General features: G+C 38.6%; 1 long non-coding RNA gene across 1 annotated transcript in view; it reads right to left on the reverse strand.

The window, feature by feature from the left end:
• The window catches only part of LOC139128101 (uncharacterized), a 50041-nt gene extending 24351 nt beyond the window's left edge, over positions 1–25690 (reverse strand). Inside the window, exons 1-2 of the long non-coding RNA XR_011551186.1 lie at positions 25417–25690; positions 16459–16602 (exon numbers count right to left, since the gene is read on the reverse strand). This is a non-coding gene — a long non-coding RNA (uncharacterized lncRNA). The remainder of the gene's footprint in view (positions 1–16458; positions 16603–25416) is intronic.
• Between the last annotated feature and the right edge of the window lie 457 nt (positions 25691–26147).

Genomic DNA, 26147 nt, shown 5'->3' on the forward strand with positions numbered 1-26147 from the left:
CTGTTCAACATTTCATAGTATGTGCTGCTGCAGCAATTTAAAGCAGCAAATATTTCTGCATTCAGTGATGCTTGGAGAGAGATAGGAACTTCACAAGTGATTACAAACTGGATAGAGAAAGGGGTAAAGCTACCTCTTGTCACCGAACCACCAGTTTTTGAATTAAACATCGTCCCCTTAAGGCTCATGAATTTTTTGTTAGAAGAGATAGGATAATATTTAAATTCTTTGCCATTGAACAGTGTTCTTATAAACAAAAGTGTTTATATCCATAGGATGTTTACCCAAAAGCGGGGAAAGTAGCGATTTATTACTTGAACTCTTATTGTAGTCCAGCAAAGGTTCAGTATGAAGACGTTAATATTATCAAACCAAATCATTATTTGGTAACCTTAGATATTAAGAATGGCCATTCTACCTGGAAAACTACTACTACACAATCTGTATCGACAGCGTGCAAGGGGATCTTTATGGGAAGATATGATTACTATAGACAAAGCAACCTGCCTCGACCTAGAATGGTGGCTGAACACTCTAAACTCAAGGAATGGACGAGCCATACATACCAAACCAATAGGGGCACAAGTAAGAACCGACGCCTAACAAACAGGCAGGGGAGCGGCTTACAATGGCCAGGGAGCATCAGGATTTGGAACCATCGCATGAGTCTTATGCCATCAAATAACAGAAAGCTAATGGCAACTCTTCTAGCTCTGAAATCATTTGGCACATTGCTGAAAGGAAGGCTGTGCAGATGTTGACAGACAAACATTACAGCAACTGCCTATGTGAATTACTTAGGTGGGCCAAGTCACCAAGTTACTCAACTATAGCTACAGCAGTGTGGCTAGAAGCATTTGAGTTAAATATAACATTGACTGTGAAGTATTTAGCTGGAAGAGACAATCAGCATGCAGTCAAGTTGTCTTGAGTGTACTCAAAATACAAATGGTAGCTACACCAAGGCCTATTTCTGTATATCAACGCATATGGGGACCACATACTGTAGACAGATTCGCCCGTATGCACAACAGCCAGTTAAAAGTGTACAACAGGCAGTTCTTCGTCCCAATGTCAAGTGGAATAGGTAAACAGGACTGGAAACAACACAACAACTTCGTCAATGCACCTTTTAACTTGATACCGAGAGTACTTGAAGTAGTGAATATATAGTGCGCACAAGAGACTGTGATTGCACCACTCTGACTGTGAAGACATGGCTCCATCAGTTAAAGCAAATGTCTCAAGCGCCTCGATGCCTTTGCTAAATACCCCAAGGACAATATTGGCACATGAGCCACGACCGAAACCACTCAGGAATCGTCACTGGCGTTCGTATGCCAGGAGAATGGTCGGAAGTCAAGATTACAGGCATTAGGATGGTCAGAGAGGGTATCAACCGTAATTCATTTTGCCTTGGCAGTGCCAACACTTTTTCTGTACAATAGTGTGTTGCACAAATTGCACTAAGTTTGGTTTGGACCATGGTGCTTCATTTCCCCCTCAGTCTACCTCAGTTTCGTCACATTTTTTGTCACATTGCTAATTCCTCTAATAAGCCGCATTCACTGCTTGTTGATGTGCTATGGCAGCAATATCATGTCTTATTAGTGCATTAGGTCACGCAAAGTCTGACCTAGAATTGTGAATTCAACTATAAAAGAACCTATGAGACACTCAACGGCATCGTCCATTGCTGAATTTGGAGACTGTCATGGGCTGGCCAGACATTTATGGATTGTCACTCAAGGACCAACGCTTAAGGGCAATAACTTTACTTGCTGTGACTTTAATGTTGCATCCATCAGACATTGCACCTAAGAGTTTGTATTTGATGCAGTGTCTGAGACTTCAAACCAGTTGTGTTTTCTACCGAAAATCTCATTTTCAATCACTGGTCGAAATGCTTGATATGCGACGTATATGGGACACAATATTAATTGCATACGCAACGTATATCTTTGTATATGGAACATTCCGATACGTTGATATGCGTAGTGTATTTCTATGCAGATCATGAGTATACGTAATGCAGATCTTTGCACACTAAGTGTACACTGTAGTTTTGCATTTTATTAGTATACGTACTTGTATACTTAACGTATTTGACACGTGTACAGAATCAGCATATATGTATATATTGCTGTATATCAAGCATTTTGCCCAGTGCATGTTTTCAAAAATGACACTTTGAGAAGTGGTTTTAAGGTTACTCTACCCAGAAGTGTAGGGCGAAAATTGGACCCAGTACAGTGCAAACGCTGCGCAAATACATAAAGAAAACACAAAGGGATAGACCTACACTTGATAAACCTGTATTTATATTACTTAACTCTAATTTAAAGCCATCACAGTACCCACTGTCTCTAAGATCATGGATGAGGTTATCAACTTTAGGTGGCCTTGGTAGGAATGGTTACGACAAAGTATTTCGGGACCGACAGGAGCCACAGTGGCTATTGATACTGCCTGTGATCCAGACATTATGAGGTTAGGCCACTGGGAAACTAGGTCTGTTTTCATGGATCACTATATACATTCTAGAGCCAATGACTCTTATGCAAAGGTTGTTTTAACACATCAATAAACCAACATAAGGGTTTTATTCAGAGTGTCTGGTTTTACCAGGTACATCATCTAGCTAATTACACACAACTGATACAACTTGTTTTAGATTTTGTCAGTTATAAAAATATATTATCATACTGTTAAACGTAGCATGACGTGAAGTTTATAAAACCTTAGGAAGGCGGAGTTATAAACAGTTGTAGTACGAGATTTGTTGCACTATATATATATATATATATAATATATATATATATATATATATATATATATATATATATATATATATATATATATATGTTATAGAAAAATTCTGTTGTTGTGCCATATTTAAGATAACTTTACAGTGAACACAATGAAAACAGCCGATTGATAGTCTGTGATATGTTTAAAGTCGTATCAAAGATATTTGTGAAGGAAAATATCAAATGTCTTTCTTTTAATAGCTCGAACTGTTGTATATCTTACTTTGAAGAGTTTTTACACAGGAAGTATACTGGTATGTCTTTGTTTCTTCTCGATTTTGTTGGTGTTGTCAGTCAGTAATTGCGTTTGGCAAGTGACAAGTTATATCAGTAACATGGGTTTCACAACTCCTTGTTTCAACTCATTATATACCTTGATATTGACTCCTCTTATATGCCTTAGTATTTATCTCCTGTTATGCTTGTTTTTGACTTCCGGTTTTTTAGCCTTATCTGGCTAGCGATTAACTTGACATGCTTGACAAGTCACACTTTTATCTCTACTGAAGAGAAAAACTCATGCTTTGAGTAGTGTTTCGTATTGGTGTCTGTAGAATGTATGTGTTATATGATGTTTGTGTTGATATCAAGCCAGACCAGTTACCAATCACTGGAGTATACACCTGCAAAAAATAAAAAGTAGAATTAAAATTATTTGAAAATTCATTCTGTCATAAGCTCATTACCGTATGTTGGCCTTACATTAATTTGAACCACGCTTGCAATGCTTGACCACAACTACAAATCAGGAAGGTTTATTTGTTATCTGAATTTAAAAAAACTCCTAAAATAAATTGTTCAGGAAATGATTCACAATTTCTACTATCAGAAAAGCCAAAATTATATGATCAGTCCGGGTAATGTCCATATAGAGGATACTATGATAAACAAATCAGCGAACCTGCCGTCGCAACATCATGAATAATTAACCGTGCAAACCTGGGCTCGTACATTGCAACGAGTTCGGAACATTTCGGCTTGATTTAACCCTTTATTTTTAGCACTTGGTAGTTTTTAGATGTAGACGTTACGCACAATGTTCAGTACGGTCGAGATGGTGACCAACGCAAGTGGTTTTGTACATCGAAAATTACTTCTTTGGATGATTTTTTTGGCCATGTACGACTCCTAGAAATCCTGATTTGACCTTGTAAATTTACAGTAAGTTATTGTCGCCAAATGTCGCCTATGTTTGGTCAAATTTCAGTTTAATCTTGCCATCTGCGGTATGGAGAATTTCAAGATTTGCAAAGATGGGTCAACTGTTCTTGTCGGTCATCGGAGCACGATGGAACACGATTTTTTTTCGATCACCGTGCATTTTCCGGTACGATTGACTCTTCGCTCAGAAAAACGCACGACGGATCAATCGCTGAGAAGTTAACCAAAAGCTGGAAAAGAGAACGAAAACGTACAATAACTCTTTGTAGAACATGGTCAAGGGTAAAGAAACTCAGAAAACTATTCCTGAAGATATCTTACAATTATAAACATTGTAGAACGTCGCGAATCAACTCAGGCTGAGATACTTCCAGGTAGCCAACAGTCTCACTCGATCGGTGGATCTGTCAGGTCAGATCGCAATCTGAGCATAACATTTCAAAGTGAACCAACATAACCTTTGCCCCTTGTTACATATACAGTACGTGATTGGTTCTTGCCTTAACCTCGTTACATATACGGTACGCCATTGGCTCTTTCCAACTATCCTCTATATGGACATACCTGGACTGATGATATGGATGGACTGGCAGTAAGTCACAGACATACATGTATGTTGTTGATAAGCTATGCAACTTGCTGTGTGCATCAAATACATATGCAATGTCAGTGATGTCAGCGAAAAAAAAAAAAAACTGGAAAACTTTTGCAGTGATTGAAGATTGCAGAAATTGTTCAGGAAATCATTCAAAATTTATACCATGAGAAAAGCTGAACTTGTATGATGTAGAGTGGCACTGGGTTACTAACATTTGTTGTAGCTCATCATTATCGTAAAACAGCTGTCAGGGACACAGAAACTGCTTGAATAAAGTTAATTTTTACTACTAAAAATGCGATGTTAGCACAGTACACGATGAAGCCATGCATATTTATATTGTACTTTTAAAATTTGACCTGATAATGCAGGCTAATTAACGCCTTTACACTTTTCACTGCAAAGAATCTTTTCTTAAACCTTGTAAAGTTATCTTTTTTAATTGTTGTAACCGATTCAGCATTTCCATGGGATGACGTGTGTTAATAAAGTCACGGTTACTCTACCCCACTGTGTAACCGTGATAAAGTGAACTACCATGAGAAAGCAAGGTTTAGACAGTCGATGTTCATTGTTTTGATCTCGCAAAGCGAGAATAACAATGGCGGCACGCGTCGATCCATCTGCTTCTTAGAGGCAGTTTTTCATTGTTTTTAAGTAAATGAAGATGTTGTTGTGATCGTACCCCTTTTCGAAAATATCTCGTGCCCATACAGATAATCCGACCCAGGATTCAGGACCGATTTGCTAATTTGGCACACGTTACCTTGTGTTCCCGATTGGGACCGCAAATCTCCACTTTTTGGCCTAGGCGGTTGTATGGCCATACTCGTAGGGCTAGTTTGTTACCGTGTGTACGCATTTTGAGCAAAGATGCCAGGAAACCTTAACATAAAAATGACTTTACCAAAGTGAGTTTGTTACCGTGTACACATTTTGAACCACAGAGTCAGGAAACCTAGACTTAAATATGATTTTACCAAGGCTAACGCACGAACTACATCTGAAAACTAAAGGTCGACATCAGGTGCACATGGTTTTCAGGCCGTGTAGTTACACTCACTCATCACACGTTGATGTTTTGGTAGCTCCATGATCATCTATCATATATTATCATCATTCAAGACACAATCGATAGTCTTCGCCATGTCCCAGTTTATAACTCCCATTAAACAATTGAATGAAATGATCTATATATACTAAGGCGAAGCATTGCCATAGTAAAAAAAACCTACCTTTTATCCCTCGAATTTTGGGTAGAGAGTTGGCGCGTCCTTTGTACAAGAAACAAACTGAGATCCGAGTATCTTTTCACGTTTACGTTGTAGAGACGATTCAACATTTATTTTGGAATCGGCTTCAGAGAAAACAACTCTGTATACCAGACACCAAGGGTAATTTTAGATTCTTAGATTCTGATTAGGGGTTGTACCTCGGAATAACCCAAAAATGTGAATCCTTGGTAGCCAAATTGGGTATTTTGTGAAGACAACAGGCGTGCATTGGGAGGCCATAGGGTACTTTACTTAAACCAAGTTGTCGACAAATCGCTTCAGAAATGACCAAGAAATGGCTCGTTACAGATGACGGATGGACATGACTTCGGATTCGGATTCAGAAAATACGAGTCTGAATACCAGATGTCAAGGGTAATTTTGGATTCAGATTCAAAGGATGTAGCTCTGAATAGCCAAAAAAGTGAATCTTTGGTGGTCAAATTGGATTATTTTGTGAAAAAAGTGGCGTGCATTGAGTGGTCATAGGGTACTATACTAAGGCCAAGTTGTTCTAAAACTACTGTACAAATGACCGAGATATCATTGGTGATGGATGCACGGACGGACAGACGGTATCCAATCTACTAGTACTCTGCGCTACGCGGGGACTAAACAAAACTTGTAAGTGTCAGGGATAAAACGCATAACACGAGCATAAAACGCACCACACGAGCAGTCCTGTGGTGAAGAAAATTTACCACAAAGCATAAGCAAATCAATGATAATACAGATTGAACCACGTTTAAAAGACTCAACATTTCTTGCAGTATAAATCTCTACAGTCAACATATTCCACAATGATCGCGCACACACTGATAAGGCCCTCTGGCTGTATGCTTTACTGAATTTTCCGGTGGAATCCGGTGGAATCCGGTGGAATCAGACGTAACTTGTCTGCAGAATGGAGATTTTGGTAAGAACATACTGCTCTGTCAGCTCTGTCAAATACACAGGTGCAAAACCTCTAATTAATTTAAAAGTAATTAACATAATCTTGGACTTAATATGTGCAATTTCTACAAACGTGGTTTATGTGATCAGACATAGCACCATTCCTGTTTAAAATCTGCTAAGATTACGGACAGAGTGTGAAGGTATGATATCAATGTCACTGATCCTTAGGTTAGACAGTCACGTTGCAGCAGATTTCAAGTGTGACGAGAAATGGACAACTTCCGTTTTGTCATCGTTCAGAATGAGTACTTACTTCATACAGCTAGGTATATCGTCGATACATTCCTGAAGAGAGGTGCGCACGTTATCTTTGTGTATGCAAATAACATAGACCTTGGTGTCGTCAGCGTACATCCCTTACGAAAATAGTCTGTAGATATTCTATTGAACTCTGATATTCTATAGAAATTCTGTATATTTTATGGAAATCTGATGGAAATATGCTTCCATTGAAATTCAATTGAAAATTTTCAATACAATTCTGTAGAAAAATTTAGATTTTATAGAATTTTAATGTGTATAGAAACTTTAAATTCTATTGAAGTTTGCTGATAATTTTCTGTAGAAAATCTGCAGAAATTAAACATATTTTTTATGGAATTTTTCAGTTCCATAGCTTTTGTGGAAATTTTTTTTCTGTTTTTTTTCCCACAGTTTACACTGTTTCAGACTTAAGTTCATGTTTTTGCATGTTGGCATGAGCTTTGATAAGAACTCAGTGACATATATATAGCTGGTTTCAATATGGAAAAGGTAGTGACATATACCTATTGAGAGTTCTAAGCACATTCTCCTGTACCCTTTAATTCTGAAAAGTTATTTTCATTTACACACACGTGCCAGGAAAATGTATACAGTTTCAATTGTACCATCCCTTTTGCCATTGTTTTTGTACATTTCATGACTGTACACAGACCAACCTGACTCTCTTTGTTAGATCCTAGGTCAAGTGAGCTGACCTGTGCCTTTGCTTTGTTATGCAAATAGTTTCCTGCCTTTACAATGGGCTGATTACATAATAGTGTAGCCACGCATTATTCATTTGAACTTGAGGCAGTCCACAGTGCACATGGCTCTTATGAAAAGTACTAAAGTTCAACTCCAAATTCCATGGAAAATTAGGATCCAAGGTCCATTAGCAAGATTCTAACAGTGTTATGGAGAAGGGAGCTCACTAATATGTCACAACTGTAAGGATCCACATTGCAGCATCAACTGAAAATTACGTGAGTTAAGATACACAATACTTTAATTATGCACTTGGCTGAGTTGACAACTCAAAACTGCTAGACTGGAGAGGTAGGCCTTGCATTCATATGTGTAGGTTGCTTTATATTTTGTAGTCCCTGTATGTTTCATCAAGTTTCTAACGATTGTTAATCATAATTCTTTTAGAAATAAACTACATGTTTATAATTTACTTGCTGCCTGATTTTTTGTGAGTTTTGCAGTAATTCATTGCATTGGTATCTATGGCATATCATAAGGTGGTACTCCTTACTTAATAAAAGTTTAACACATATTGTTGTCATACTTTCTAAGAGATTGAACTCGTATAAGACAAACAAACTTCTGTAAAAGAGTGCAGAAATTAAATATAGTTCTACAGAAATTCTACATAAAAATTCTGTAGAATGTGGTATAAATTCAATATAGTGCTACAGATATTCTGTAGAACGTGTATCGAATTTACATAGAAATTCTGTAAATTCTACAGAAATGATACAGAAATTCTGTTGAATTTCTACAGAAAAAGGGGCCAAAACTCCATTAAACTCCGTTAATTTCCATAAAGGTTCAGTAGAATTTCTGTAGAAATTCTGTATCACTTTAATTGAATTTTGTCATCAATTTCAATAGAATTTCTACAGAAAATTTTCATAAGGGATCATACAATCAAGACCATGGCCTTCGATGATATCCTCCAAAGCTGATGTATATAGTGTGAAAAGGATTGGCTTGAGTTCCGATCCCTGTGGTATACCGAACTGGACGATATAAAATTGCCAATTTTGACACACTTATTGCAATCTTACAGATTATAGGAACCAGGACAGAACGGTGCCAGTGAGCTGAATCTTGAGTTCAGTCTGTGTAATAGAATGTCATGATCGATCGTATCGAGCGCAGCCGACAAATCCAATATGGTAAAATGACGTCAATTTTATCGTTTAGGACACGCATATGATGTCATCATGCACCCGCCACCGGAACTGTTCGGTGCTGTGGTTAGGACGGTATGCACTTTGGTGCTTCGAGAACAGATCAAACCTGGTAAGATGCTATGTAGTTGTTGTGCAACAATTCTTTCCAGAACTTTAAAAAAATGTAAGATTTGACACCAGTCTATAGCTCTTCAGCATGTTTTTGTCTATGTCCGGAGGATTTGAAGTGAGCTGTGACAATGCCTGTTCGGAGCGAGCAATTGACAGATTCTTGATAATGTCCGATGGTAAGACTTTTTGGAGCTTTGCTACCTTGTATTCTAAGTATTTGAGAAATTTGGATCTCAAGTCAGTGAGAGGTATGTGTTTGGCAATGCATTGCTGTTACTTGCATTCGCTTTGGAAAGTTTGCCAACAATGCTAAGTAATTTCCTAGAGTCTACCTCTTGAATACGACGTCGATCATGGTACCTAGATTTTGCGTCATCAGAGCGAAGAAAGTATTCAGATGAAAATCGGATGAAATTTGTCGATCTATCTCAAGCTAAGTATTTCTCCATTTCATTTTTAGATGCCGTAGACTTTTCCTGTGTAGTAGGAGTTCCTCGGTGTACCAAGGTGCTCGGACTTTATTGATTATAACTTTGGTAGTAACAGGAACAACATAATCTAACACCTCCATAGCAGTCGCATGGAAAAATTCTGATAATATTTCAGGGTTGGTTCGTCCACGGGTAATCAGAGACTTTGGCTGCCAGCTTGACTTGAAAATCATTGATATTCATCTACCGAAAGTTCCGGCGAGAAGTAGTGACTTTGGAGTTTTGTGGACGCTGCACTTTCATGCAGAAATGGACAAGGCTGTGATCGGAGATGAGAGAATCGTCAATCATGATAGAATGTAAAAACTGGTCAGCTGATCTTGTGGTAAGTAAGTCCAGAGTGTGTCCTTTGATATGTGTTGAACCATGCACATGCTGCTGCAATGCCATCTACTGAAATAGATTGAAGATTTAGAGTTCGATAGTGTCCGGTGAAGTGGTGTCGTCAAAGTGGAAGTTGAATCGCCGGCGATAACAAGATGACACGGTAGATTTACGGTGCTTTCAAGAAGAGTTGAAAATTTGAAGATAAATTAATTAAAAGTTACGATTTTGTTCGATGACTTTGGTGGACGTTAGATGGTGATAATGTTCAGGAGTTTACTGGATGAACGGAGAGTTGCGTTTAATGATTCAAATGACTGGAATGCGCAGGATTGCTTTTCAACAACGTGAAGATTAGCTCTTGTTGCAACAGCCACACCACCACCTTTCTGTTTAGCCCTAGGTTACTGGCTGACCTTGTAACCACTGATCGAAGAATGAAACTCCGCCAGGATTGGATCGGACTGACTTTTGATCCAAGTTTTTGTGATTACCAGAATGTCAAGATGTTCCTCGACCAAGGTTGTTGCCATGCCAGCGATTTTCCCGTTCATCGAACACGCGTGCCATAGTGCTGCATTCAGCTGTAATATCCTGAAACAAGTGGAATTCCTCGGGATTTTTACCAGAACTGAGTTCCTTTCATGTTTGGTCGGCGAAACAGTCATAGGTGTTATAACAGTTTGAATAACTCGTTGTTTATTTGCACCCACCTGTTGAGAGATTGGAATCTGCCGTAGCACCCGTGTCCGAACATGTTCACAAGACCTCTTGCAATTCAGATGGTCAGTAACAAAAGTTGGAATTCGGGACTTTCGTTTTGGGTGTTTCCATCCAGCTTTTGGCCAATGTGGCCTAAACAGTTGCCAGCTATTGGTCATAGGCCGCCAAGAAGAACTCAAGGTGCGACGAACACGGGAAAACGAAGATCGCACTGCCATGTTGCTCATGTAGAATTGATTAGAAAAAAGTAGAAGTACAGTGTATGTCTCACTGATTGAAACATTATTGTATGACTTATTCACGCAGTCATGACCAGAGGTTCTGGCATACACAACAAGCGGTTGACATAATGTACGCATCGGCCGCCAAAGTATATATGCTTCGATCTGGCGATCACCTCAATATAACGAGAAAGTCTGCTGAAGTTTATTCTTTCATTTTTTTCTCGCGATGGTTTTATTTATCGTGTCTAAAACTGGGATGGAATATATGCATGGTCAACTAATCATTAGGATCTTTTCACGTGTCAAACTATATAAATAGTATCTAGTATCAAACTATATGCATGAAAATGGCCAACATTGTCCCTTTAACTAAACACCATTCAATGAGATGGTACAGCCAGCAGATGAAAGATCATACATCAGTCCACTGGTAGACAATATGGAAGGATATCATGGTGAGGCTACAGTAAGGGAGCCTTCAGTAATTACAGGTAAGGATAGCAGGGGAATTGGAGGGAGTGTCACTTTTTAGAAAACTGTCCAAGGGGTAGGGTCATTAGTTATCAACCTATCTCGGAGGAGGGTCACTTTCGACAGAAGCTAATTTACGATCGAACCTTCCATTGTCCAAGTGACATTTCATCAAAAGTGAACCACCAACGAAATACATTGATTCTTTTAAATACATTCACATTATCGACAAGCTTCACAAGCAATAACGATTGAGTGGTCTCCTACATTGAACACTTTGAACAGTTAAAAAGGATAAAAAACAAAAGACAAAAACATATGGGAAAGTTGGCAAAGTGCATGTCAACTATGAAACGTATATAAAATGAAAAGATATTGTTAGTTTTATGTTTTATATAGGAAAAAATAGCGTCAATGACACTGTAGCTCCCATCCTGGACTATTTAGTGTTTGTTCTCTGGTCAGATATTTGAACATGTGTGAAAAGGATAAAGTGCATGAAGTGAAAATACTAAATGAAATGTACTGGAGACAGTGAAATATGTTTAATGTAATTATTCAGAATATAAAATGGAAAAAATACAGAATTAGATATATCGAATACTGTGATACAACCATTAACTCAACAAGTCATTTACAATGACATAGTCCCCACTTGTAATAGGAGTATTAGTCTTGATGGGGCAGGAAAATGTGGTCATTAAGAAGTATCACTGGAGTGTATATGTTGAGATCTATGGGCACATAGTTCTATGTTGTTGTTCCCAATTTGAAACACATGAGGCATGTCTAAGTTATGGTTCTAAATCGGGAAAAAAGATCAGACCTCTTGCAGTATTGGCCAGCCAAGAAATACATATGCGCATTATAAATGAGGTACAAGATGTGACATCTTAAGGTCTAATATCCTATCAAAATTGGAGGGTATAGAACTTGTGGTTACTGAAATATGCATATATATGTATAATCACGGTCAAAGGTCATCGAGGTCACATGACATTTTGAAAAAAAAATTATATTGCTAATTAATCCCTATACGCCAAAAAATCAGATCTCTAGCTCTATTCGCTTGCCCAGAATTAGATGTGTACATAATTAATGAGGTAAAGCGTGGTTAAGCGTGTGTTGTCATAAGGTCTCCCATCCTACTAAATACAAAGGACATAGCACTTGTGGTTACTTATTTATTGACATAAACATATATTTTAGGTAAAAGGTCATCAAGGTCACATGACATTTGGTCAAAAAATTTCTCTCCTATAGTTATCCCTATATACCAAAAATCAGACATCCAGCTCTATTGGCTCGCTCAGAATGAGATATGCGCATAATTATTGAGGTACAGTATGTGGCGTCATAAGGTGTCCAATCATACCAAACATGAAGGGTGTAGCACTTGTGGTTACCAAGTTATGGAAAAATATGTATATTTGAGGTCAAAGGTCACCGAGGTCACGTGACATTTTGTCAAAAAAATTGTTTTGCTAAGTTATCCCTATATACCAAAAATCAGACCTCTAGCTCTATTGGCTCGCTCAAAATTAGATATGTACATAATTAATGAGGTACAATATGTGGCGTCATAAGGTGTCCCATCATACCATACATGAAGGCTGTAGCACTTGTGGTTACTGAGTTATGGACAAATATGTATATTTGAGGTCAAAGGTCACCGAGGTCACGTGACATTTTGTCAAAAAAATTGTATTGCTAAGTTATCCCTATATACCAAAAATCAGACCTCTAGCTCTATTGGCTCGCTCAAAATTAGATATGCACATAATTAATGAGGTACAATATGTGGCGTCATAAGGTGTCCCATCATACCATGCATGAAGGCTGTAGCACTTGTGGTTACTGAGTTATGGACAAATATGTATATTTGAGGTCAAAGGTCACCGAGGTCACGTGACATTTTGTCAAAAAAATTGTATTGCTAAGTTATCCCTATATACCAAAAATCAGACCTCTAGCTCTATTGGCTCGCTCAAAATTAGATATGCACATAATTAATGAGGTACAATATGTGGCGTCATAAGGTGTCCCATCATACCATACATGAAGGCTGTAGCACTTGTTGTTACTGAGTTATGGAAAAATATGTATATTGGAGGTCAAAGGTCACCGAGGTCACGTGACATTTTGTCAAAAAAATTGTATTGCTAAGTTATCCTCATATACCAAAATCAGACCTCTAGCTCTATTGGCTCGCTCAAAATTAGATATGTGCATAATTAATGAGTACAATATGTGGCGTCATAAGGTGTCCCATCATACCATACATGAAGGCTGTAGCACTTGTGGTTACTGAGTTATGGACAAATATGTATATTCGAGGTCAAAGGTCACCAAGGTCACGTGACATTTTGTCAAAAAAATTGTTTTGCTAAGTTATCCCTATATACCAAAAATCAGACCTCTAGCTCTATTGGCTCGCTCAAAATTAGATATGCGCATAATTAATGAGGTACAATATGTGGCGTCATAAGGTGTCCCATCATACCATACATGAAGGCTGTAGCACTTGTGGTTACTGATTTATGGACAAATATGTATATTTGAGGTCAAAGGTCACCAAGGTCACGTGACATTTTGTCAAAAAATTGTTTTGCTAAGTTATCCCTATATACCAAAAATCAGACCTCTAGCTCTATTGGCTCGCTCAAAATTAGATATGTGCATAATTAATGAGGTACAATATGTGGCGTCACAAGCTGTCCCATCATACCATATATGAAGGGTGGTAGCACTTGTGGTTACTGAGTTATGGACAAATATGTATATTTGAGATCAAAGGTCATCAAGGTCACATGACATTTTGTCAAAATATCCGAGATATCTGCGTGAACGTATGGACTCACGGATGGACGAACAGACGGACATGACCCAATCTATAAGCTCATGGACTTCATCCTTGGGGACTAAAAATTGTGTCACTGCATCCTTTTTGCAATATGAATACGATGAGAAACTAAATTTTATTTTTCGTGGCCTTATACATGGGAGTCTATGGAGATCTGCCTTATACATGGGAGTCTATGGACGTGTAAACTAAAAATATGCAAATTTCACCACGATTTGCCCAAATTTGGCAAAGGTCACTCCTATGCACTCCATACCAAGTTTCAAATCAATCGGACTTGTGGTTTCAGAGCAGGAGATTTTTTGACCAAAAATGGGAGAAAATTACAAAAAAATTCATGAAAAATAGCAAGTCCAAGATACTGACCCAAGATGTGCACAATCATTTCATGTCAGCCCAAAGTACTTACATGCTAATTTTTCATGTAATCTGCTCAGTGGTTATTGAGTTTTTTCAATTTTGACTGTTTTTACATTTTTTCACTTAATTTGCATATTTTTGGCAATGACAACTTCATTTGAACAAAATCTCATCTACAGCCCATCGTCCATGTACACACCAAATATCAAGATGAAATGTACAGCGGTTTTGGAGTTTTTGATGTTGACGGACAGACATACAGACATACAGACATACAGACATACAGACACACAGACATACAGACATACAGACATACAGACATACATACATACAGACATTTCCCTAGCCTATAAGAATAGCTTCCATTGCCATATATACATATGGCTATGGGAGCTAAAAATCATAACTCTATAACTAACAATTATGGTGAATAAATATTTTTCGGTGAAATAAAAAAACAACAATTTCTTGCACACACATTCAATTCTAACCAAGCTAGTCAAATCAACTACATTTATATCAATAATAAAGTTTACATATTAAATAAACAGATTTCCCTAGTTTTGTATTGGAAAAAATTATTCATAGTTTCCTCATAGACTGCCATGTATAGTGAATAAACATTTTAGTGAAATTCCAAAATCCAATTTCTTGTACACACATGCACGTTTTACTTCCTACTTCAAGCAAAGTACCTTTACATATATTATCAAACATATATAAATGTCCAGATATAGCTTGTTTTGCGGGGGAAAATTGTCAATAGTTTGCCTGATAGATTCCATTATTATAAATTGTTCGAAAATGAAACTCCGAGAGCATGACGTATGGGTTAAGTCTTTTAGTCAAGATGGCGGATTTTTTCACACCCATTGCCTATGGCGGTTGAATAACTGGAAATACTTAGGCAAAATCGACAAATACCGTGACATCCTATGCCTGGTAGATGCGATGGGTTGCGAAACCGATTTTGCGAGAAAATTTCGGACTGGAGTGTACAAATTCCTCCGTAGCTGCTCCCACTGGTTTTCAAATCAGCATTTGTTGCTTTTGAGCGGCTGGGACCTGTAACCCCCACCTCCCCACCACAAAAGATTTTCAAGGGGAGTTTGCTGGTCTATGAACACTGCAGCATGAATTGCACGTGCAGTGCACTTGCCCGCAAACGTACAACGTCATTTAATACAGATCGCTATTTGGTAAGTTATCATTTTAGAACTTTTTTTCTATTCATTTGGGTTAATTGTTAGTCAAGCCTACTTTTGAAGATAAGGTTTGTTATATTGAGAACGCATAGTCGATTCAGCGGCCATCTGTAGTGCATTTTCAATTGCCAATGTCATGAAACAGTTTTATCTGGTTAATTGAATTACATGGAGTCGGCCCGACCTTTAAATTGTCGTGGTCAGCGATTTGTGATCGTCATGTAGGACCTGTCTGTTTATTTATTTCAAACTTCATAAATTTGAGCGATGAATCATTCCTATGATTTTTGTCCGGTGAAGGATAGCGAGGATGTTTGTTCTAGTGCTTCATGAACTCTATAGTTTGTGAAAGGGTTGCTGTCAGAAAATTGTCGCAACATAGCTTGGTTATTGGAGCTAGTTGTTCATACATTTATGCTTTCGCTATATGAGTGGGTGTTGTATGTTGTGAGTTCGAATCTCATCGACAATTTACCGAATTCTCTCAGATGGATCCATATTGAAGAGTGTTTGCTGTTTTGATTGGATTTTCCTCAGTAGTTTCACCAGTAAAAATGTTCTCTAGGCACCATAACAATTACCATGGAAACCTGTGACTAACCTAAGATTAATGACAAATTATCTGAAAGGTTGATGCCACCAGATGCATACCGTTTTCCTTATAATCAAACTCTAAAAAATGCTTTTTATTGCTTCCCCCCACGACAAAATATTCTCTTACCACTCACACTCCACTCTCCTTTCCATACTTCCTTTGCATGATCAATGTCTTCTTCAGCACCTTCCTTACTTATGGAATAATCTCATCCAGTGCTTTTGTCAGATCCGTCACTAAAATGTATATGCATCTATAAGAAAGGAACACCTGGAATATGATCAAAAGAAATAATTACTACAAAATGAAAATTCAAGATAAATCTTTACATTTGGTTATCTTATTCCAATCATGTGAGGGATGCAACATTCAAGAACATAGAATGACTTGGTTTTGTGTATATTGGGTTCCATTGACTGAAGTTACAAGCTATCACTAGGCCCAAACACAGTATAAAACCGAATGACATTCTTTATCTTGTCATGATCATAAATTCTCTTTAGTTTTACTGAAAAAAAACTAGCACGGTAATGCAGCTTAAAAAACAATCTTTTATTTGTATGAAGCTGAGATTCATGCAGTCTTTGCGCAAGTAAAAATTTTGCACATGTATGTATGATGACATTCAGTATAAATAATCCTAGGATATGCAATTATAACACTATATTGATGCAAGAATTTTTGAAAGTAGATTATTCATGGCAAACGTGGAGATGTTGTTTAAAAATTTGACTGTGACTGTTTGTCAATTGATCGGGATAGAAGTGACTCGCATAACATCTTTATAGTTCTCACAATATTTTTTTAAATGATACAACAGACTGTAATAACCTTAGCTAGCAAGTCTCATAGAAACACAGAAAAATGGTATGAAATTTTAGAAGTAAAACACTCTTTCTGGCGTCGCCATCATGACCATTGAGATGAGTTCTGGGTGGCTTGAAAACGAGAATAATACAGACAGCACTACATCATGTACAAGCAGCTGCTCACAGAAATAAAGCAAAGAGTGACGTGCCCGGCCAGCAAGTGAGCGGCGGCCCAGACTAAGCCGTAATCAAATACATCTTTGCTAAGGTGCTCTTAGATCCAGAACGAATACCAGCCTTGCTGACCCGACGCGTTGACATGGATAACGCCCTCGGTGCCATTCCCATAGCCTTTGTGTTTACATGTTGACTTTCGACAGTAAAACCATTGCAGTCAGAATTGACTTATTTTGTTATATTGTGATTTGTTGCCAGTTTCATCGATATTTTCTGTTGTATGATAAAGTTATAATACTTGGAAATTGCTTTAATGCCGGGGCAAGTACATAGCAGGATAGCAATGGGCCCCTTCACTTGGTGTATATGGGGGTATCTACAAGAGATACAATAAGTACGGAAGTAAGTTTCTTGGCCAAGTTTCAGTCGATCCTATGGCTGATCGCAGCTTGAATGTTTGAATCGTTTTTGGTCGGTTTAGGTCGAATGAAGATTTAGGAACGCCAAGCCATTGCAGTCAGAATTGACTTATTTTGTTATGTTGTGATTTGTTGCCAGTTTCATCGATATTTTTCTGTTGTATGATAAAGTTATAATACTTGGAAATTGCTTTAATGCCGGGGCATGTACATAGCAGAATAGTAATGGACCCCTAAACTTGATGTATCTGGGTTTATCTTCGATTTGATACAAAAGGTATGGAAGTTATTTTCTTGGCCAAGTTTCAGTCGATCTTACAGCCTATCGCAGCTTGAATGTTTGAATCGTTTTTGGTCGGTTTAGGTCGAATGAAGATTTAGGAACGCCCTTTTTGGATAGAAGTGATGATCGAAAATGTAAAATGTGTTGAAGAAAGCTGGCTACCCAACGGCCTTCCCTTCCAGAGGAGGACACCATAGAAAAGGGAAGGCGATGCCTGTTGTGCATGGTGGCAGGCGACCAGAGCAAAGACTTCCACTGCTAGCCTCTCATCCGAGAGGCTATCGAGCAAAAGAAAGCCGGAGATAGTCAGCAAACACTGCGTCATCTACAAGATAGTTCAATGCCTGCGTAAGTGAGAACATTGTAAAGAACCTTGTTTCTTTAGCTTGCAAGGGCATGGGCTGCTTGCCGCTGATGGGCAGCACTATTAAGGTGTCAGGATCTGAGCGATGATTTCCTTCTTTGAACTGAGCTGAATTAGCTTGTGGGGGCTTGGCTCAAACTTGGGGGGTCCTTTCTTGCTGTAGCCGGTGTTGGCCTGCTAACAGAAAAAAAAACTTCTACCTAAAAATAAGGGCAAAAATAATCTTTCTACTACCGCAGAAGGAAATGACCTTGCCTTAGGGAAAACGCAGTGGAGGCCAGGAAACCCCTAGCAGTAAAGACCATTGAAACACTGGCTGTAGAGCGTTCGGAAATCGCGAAATGAAGGATTTTACATTTACAAAGAAAGAGAAGGGTCCCAGTTGAGTGGAATGAGAAGAGGTTAGCTGAGATCAGCCGGCAGAAAAAGCAAGAGAAAAAAGTCCCGCATGGCTGGGGCAGTGCCTCTAGAGAAGGGGCCTGAGGCACCGCAGGCTGCATGCCCTCAGATTGATTTGGTACAATGATTGTTATATATCGTAGAGATGGCAATGTTGGCTTTGACAACCCTGGGCTTGTACTACACACATTGCAAGCACACTTGACCTCCAGCCCATCCACCTGCCATCTAGAAAGTTGTAAGCCACGCCACAAGGCCCTCATTCTCCCGCTCCGCACTATTCTCCTAACAAACAGAACAATTTATACACTACTACCTGTGGGACGGCAGGGGTAATTCCGACTTTCAGATTTTATATTTGCATATTTGTACACGATGGATACCAAAACCCTCGTCACCATTTTGTAAGGTGGGGCTCTGTTGGCAGGACTGACTTATGTCTACTCTATGAGCATGAAACAAATACTGAAGACAGATTTTAGCAACCTTGGAAACCTTAAAACATAGTCCGTAAACTGAGAGGGGCTCTAGCAGCAGCTGTTGTGTCAAAAGACCTGCTTGAGCAAAGGAATGTTGTTCCAAAGGAACCCACTCTTTGAATGCGATTCATTGCAGAGGCAGCCTTGATGGCAGTTTTCAGTGCGATTCTCAACATGACCTTTCACCAGCAGTAATGTGCTTGCAAAGAAACTGTGAGGCCAGAAGAAAGCCTCCAAAGCGGTGAGAGGAAGGCATGATAGGGCGATAGAGAAATTCAATCAAGACAGAGAGGCGTATATAGAGCAGACCCCTTACTAACAACATGTACTTTATAAAATTCTATAGAAAACTATAGAAGTCTAAAGAATTGTATAGAAAATTGGTGGATATTGATTCTATAGAAATTCATGAAATGTTTCCACAGAATTCTATGTTACTTCTATTTACATTTATAATCCTTTAATGTCTATAGAGATTCAATTATTATTGATTTTAACAGAAAATTTTCTATATAAACTTGAGGTTCCAAGCGTTGTTGGCCATGCCATGGTACTGCCTACAGAGTCTCCGTCAAGTAGCTTCTGGCATACACGGCAGGTTGTGGTGGAGCTATTTGCCTGCAATTCCTTTTGGGCTACCTTCAACGCAAGGCTTGAGGCAGCCATTAAGGATTATTTGCGCGCTAGTTGCGCAGTGTATCTGACTGCTCTCGCAGTTAAATTTCATAATTTGCGCAACTTGAGTCTCAGTCATTTCGATCGGCGCGGTGCGATTTTACTTTAGCTTTTCGAGTTTAGTGCCTGTTGGCGGCGCAGTTGCCACCAACTTTCATTGTACGTTTTAACCACGTATGTACGGCGCGGCGCCTATCGGACAAAATTGCGAAGGGAGTCACTTAGCTAGCGTACTTCTCCGCCGTTATTTAGTGAATCAATGCGGTACATGTTGCCTTGCGTAACATGCAGTGTGCTCAAGCCGGCAACACACAGCATCTAGCTGAGCATCATACTGATGTGTAACAAGGGTTACAGTACATGTACACAGATTGTGCCGATTTCCCTTAATGCGAAGTATTCTATACGAAGGATTTATTTCTGTTAACTATTCTCAAATTTTTTACATCGTCTATGGTTGTTCTTGCATCGGCCGGAATCGCTCACTGTAGTGAGCTAGCTTCATGTTCAGAATGAGACACTACATGTAGGTGCTTTTTTCTTATCTCCCACTTTCATATTTATTGAGTAAGTTATGTACTTAAATGGCGATTAGCGATCGAGAAAGTTGATGTAAAACAAAAAGAAGAAGTACTCAGCTTGCCAATGTGATGATTTTGATACTCGCACCACTGCGACGGCAGGCGACCTCATGTGACCTTGGAGCGCTCTCCCCTAACTATGTGTTTATCGTGGGATACATACGACGGGCTTGGTAATTTTTCGCAATCATTGCAATTTACTGTATTTATAAAAATTATATGGCCATTTTGTGATATTTGATATTTTAGACAGCTTTAATTACGATTTCATTCGTGTGTTATAACAGGCGAAAATATGTGTGGAGGATACTTTCCTCAAATGTGTAGGGCTACAAGCAATGATTAGTTATTTTTGTCAGTTAAGCGCCGCACATATGTACCTCAATAAATAATCATATATATATATATATATTATATATATATATATATATATATATATATATATATATATATATATATATATATATATATATATATATATATATATATATATTATATATTTATCACATACATAGACCCAGTTATCCCTATAGTGTGACATCACACTATAGGTATACGGTTTACAGGATTTCCGTATACCCCTACTTCTGACGTCAGAAGTAGGGGTATACGGGGTCGGCACTTTTTTTTCTACTGAAACTGTTTGTAAGCATTCTCGTGCAGATGAAAATTGAGTGGGCACAAAGGAGTTTACTGAAAAATGCGGTAAAGGTAATAAATAGCGAAAACATCAAGGCTTTTGGTAGCGATTGTGAAAGTTTGTCTGTTTTTTTTCTATGGGGAAAACGAGAGCGTTCACTGTCGTCTGCTCCCTACGTTTGCTACTACCACTGTACTGTACTATCTCGTCACGAACATCGCTCAAAATCGACCAATTTATAACCGAACAAGAATCCAACGCATCTATTAAGAATATGATGTATCAAAATCAACATCCCATCCTGTCAGGTGACGGGTTAATTTTTTAGCATCGGCAAAGTGTTGTATTGCTGTTGAACTTCTGCGGTAGGCTGTAATAAAGCGAGAATGTTTACTGCAGTAACATACGGCAAACGCGGTTTTCAGAAGCTTGTGCCACTTCGTCGACAGCTCGATAGGAGCCGCGGCCACAATGAAGTGTTTTCATAAGACACCAGTAAAATCGAGATCGAATGAACATTACATGCCAAATGTTAAAAGTTTCTTTTTGCGCTTTGTTTACTCTGATTGTTTATTATTTTAGTTTCATTCATAATTACAACGAACGATAATACACTTTTCCTCTCAATTTCAAACGTCCAAGGCGTTGAGAATATGCGAACGTACGATCTTCATACGGCATCGTACTCCTCCACTGCTCCAGTCCTCGCCAGTTTCGAGCAATAAAACTTTCCTAGGTACAGTGTGTGGTTGCATAAATGACCAACAAGAACGATGTGATACAGTTCAATTGTGGTTTTATTCATATATTATGACCGAAGTCAGGAACTGACAGCAGTAAAAATGACGACTGCAGCATTGCACAGCGTGTTCGTTCGAATCGTACAGTGTATATACATTACATGTAAACAACGTATAAGCACCGCTATGAACAGCAAGACAAGGTTAAATTTCGATGCATTATTTACATTATTACTTTACCTTCAAACAAAATAATACATCTGAAGATACTATATCATCCTCCTTTCCCTTGTCCTCGCTGATAACGGCTATATCCATTCAAGTTTTGCGCTGAAAATCCGACAGCGAGAGACTACTCTGACGCATCGAGAGGAACGTGCGTCCGAATGTGAACGGAATCAGCTGGAGCCGTACCACTTCATCTGCCACGCCGACATAATAAAGGTCCAAATTACATCGCGCGGGAAAGTGAAAATAAAAAAGTGGGTCTATGCATGTGATAAATATATAATCTCCCAGTATTTCTCACTCATGTGACGTCATCGAAGACTCGGGTTTCCCCCAACATAGCTGTATCCCTCCTCGCCTACCGGCTCGGAGGGATACTGCCGCTATGTTGGGGGAACCCTCGTCTTCGATGACGTCACACTCGTTCGAAATACTGGGAGATTATATATAAATATATATATATATTACATGAACGGACATGGCTGAGGAGTATCTCACGACGCCTTTAAACGACTAAGATGAAGTTCAAAGTGTCGCGACAGATAATTAAGTGTTCCCGAATCACACTGGTACATGGTAGGGGACGTTTTTTGACTTCATTGCAGACGACAGTTGGAATATTTCACTTACGACGAAGTCAGCAACACGGTAACTTGCGAGTGAGTATCGATATATTCACCGAATTCTCGAAACATTTGTGAGGTATGTCGACGTCATTCATTATTCTTGCCAAATTTACACGTTTGAGATCGTTTAGTAGTAGTTGATTTGCACCTTTCGTAGCATATACTGGCACAACATCTGCTTGAATTCAGTCAAGCAGTTTGTAGTAGAATCGGACATACCCACGTACTACAACATCGTGAGCATCATGGGACAGTGGTAGAGCAGTGGACTCACGATAACAGGATGGTGAGTTCGAGCCCCGGCATGGCCATGGTGTTGTGTCCTTGAGCAAGGCACTTTATTCCTCATTGCTCCTCCCCACCCAGGAGTGATGGTACCTGGTAGGACAGTGGTTGTAACGTGTGTGTTTAGCTCTGCTGCGCTTATCGGCTGCACGTGTAAGCTGTAGTTTGCTCCCCAGGGAGTTGAGTGGTATCATATTAGGTCCAGTGACCAGGGGTAATAATAATTGTAAAGCGCCTTGAGCACATGTACTTGTGGATATGTGCGCTATATAAGAACCAAATATTACATTATTAATATTACTGTTAGTTAGGCATAGTCCACCAGCTGGAGGCCACTAGCTTGTGATGAACAAGTAGTTGTCAAACAAAATTTCTGTCGCATGTAGAATATAAATTTTTGTCCCCAAAGATTTTGTTTTGTTGTTGTTGCATAGAGTAACTAGGGCTTGAGTGGCTGTTTTAGCACTGTTAATGTTATTTTTAATCACTCCATCTTTTTGTGTCAATGTTATTTTTGATTGATCTGTTTATTTGTAGAACCGTAGAAGATCTAGTGCCTAGGATGATTTGCCGTTGGAAATAAATGTCCAGACAAAGGATGGAAGAAGGAGTACCTCCAGCGACATAATAGGAAAGATACACACATGTTGCTGCTACTGTTACTGTGTTTGTCTGCATCTGCAGCATTTTGAAATTGAAAATAAAATGATATTAAAGGGACAATAGCTATAACTTTGATAGTACCTTAATCGTTTTTCATCTGTGTATCAACCACAGTTTCTTCTCAAGCATGTTCAAACACTCAATATTCAGCTTGAATATGAGTCAAGTCACTCTCAAGTGCATTGTTAATATTGTTGTAGACAACTAAATTTAAGTCCAGTCTTAAATTCAGTTTGGCTGTGTTGGATAAGTAATAAACAGAAGGTTGTGAAGTGTCATTTCCTTTCTCTAAAAGCAACTAAATAGTTTTGAAATCAACGCACACACGAATGTAAATATTTGCTTCAAGCCTTCGGCCGGAAGGGGGACACTCTCCTTCCGTACCACCACCCCGCGGCCGCCGGGACGGCCGCCATGCCCTTCAGGGAACAAGTTGCTCACCCACTCAAACTTTGGAGGGAACACTGGTGAGCGGATTAGGGAAAATGTGAAGTGAGTATACTATAACTTAATTGTAGCGTCGTAACTCATTCGTAGTCGGCTGAAAATATGGTTTGACCGTAAAAAATCGCTACAAAAGATTTCTCAACGGTTTTTTTACAGAGTCAAATGTGCTTAATAACATAGTAAAAGTCTACCAAAATCTGACCACCGGAAACGCGTCATTTTCAAAATGGCGTCCAAGATGGCCGCCATATACTTAAAATGGCCATAACTACTTAAATATTAAACCTAGACTAGTGATGTCTGTGTCTACCACCATGTTTTAGTGGTATCTAGATTATAGGCAAGTGGTCATAAGTCCGATAATTTGCATATTTGTACATGTATTAAAAATAATCACTGTCACATTCTTCGTCCGGAACATGTTGCTCATGTGGATTTTCACAATTTCCGAGGTTAGGTAGTAAAGGGAAAGCAACTCCACACATCGTTCATATTTGGGTTGTTTGCGCTTTGTGTATGAAATTGTGTATAATATAAGTGTATGTCATGTTTGGCTGTTTTAAGTAAAGTGTTGCTTAGCCATGGCAAGACGTACCCGTAATCTACGTGTCTTGATGTTAAGTAAAGTGTTGGTTGATTTTGGTAACACAAATAACCGCCATCTTGGACGCCATTTTGAAAATGACGCGTTTCTGGTGGTCAGATTTTGGTAGACTTTTACTATGTTATTAAGCACATTTGACTCTATAAAAAACCGTTGAGAAACCTTTTGTAGCAATTTTTTGGGGGTAAGGTCCTTTTTTTTCATAAACGCAGCCGACTATCGTGATTTTGTTGCTGTACAAACAAACATTGCAAAGGTATTTACATCGTCTGCTCGCACATTTTAGTCACTGGCTTGCCTTAATACACTAAACTTCTTCCTTCAACAACCTAAACGAAAGTTTAACTTTCCCTAGTAACTTACGTTGTATCCAAACCCCAAACCAGTGCCACCGGATACGATCATTATCTGTGAATATCAGTGACTCTGTACTTACGTGCGTACTATCTATAAGATGCAGAAGCGCGCCCGAGATCGCATTCCACACTTGTGCTATAAATCGGGAGAAAAAGCGTTTGCATTGCTCTAAAACGGTCACTACTCTGACAATTTGATTTACCAGTATGCAATGTCAGATGCATAATAATAAGGTTATTACAAAAATATCGCAAAGGATGCATCCACACATTAACCTCAAAATATCTTAAATTGGATGCTATACCAACCTGATGTGTTAGGTAGTATATACTTTGACCGGCAAAATCCCATAGCGAGAAGTAGTAATCCGGCTTATCTGTGTCTTCTAATGTTCTGAGACGCTGTTCTATACGTTTAATGGCATCATCATCTTTTTCCCCGCCAAGTTTTAAGTCTGCCTTTAACGTTGTCTTCTGCCCTGGATTAATGCGACATGGTCTCTTCTCTTCACATTACGGATAAGTTCATCAGTCATTAGCTTCTGTGTTTCTTCTGCACATCGTTTGTTGTGATGGCTTGATGTATCTTAGTGGCAAAAAATTGTATGATGAACTTATTTTTGAAATGACAAATTTCAATTTTAAGTTTCCGTCGAACACAACAATTTACATATGAGAGGATTGTGCCATCTTAGGTAAACAATATATTGGGAGATTGCTTTGAATTACAATGTTTGGTGAAAAATTGCATTAACTGATTTACATTATGCGACAAAACATATTTGTTGTCTCTCAGTTTTTGAATGATTGGAAAAAAGTAGTATATGAATGCAATTGTTACAATGCTGCACCATGAGGTGTGTTATTTGACTGATGTTTACATGGGATGACATCTTTCGTTATTATTTAACTAATACCTATGTCAAAACTTCCTTATTCTTCACTTCGAGCTACACCAGTCATTTTATGCTTTTTTTTTCATTAAAGGAAATGACATAATACACTACTTTATTCGTTAAAATTAGTCCCCTAGTATCATA

Source organism: Ptychodera flava, unplaced genomic scaffold (genome assembly GCF_041260155.1).
Source record: "Ptychodera flava strain L36383 unplaced genomic scaffold, AS_Pfla_20210202 Scaffold_43__1_contigs__length_1316584_pilon, whole genome shotgun sequence".
NCBI classification, from domain to species: domain Eukaryota; kingdom Metazoa; phylum Hemichordata; class Enteropneusta; family Ptychoderidae; genus Ptychodera; species Ptychodera flava.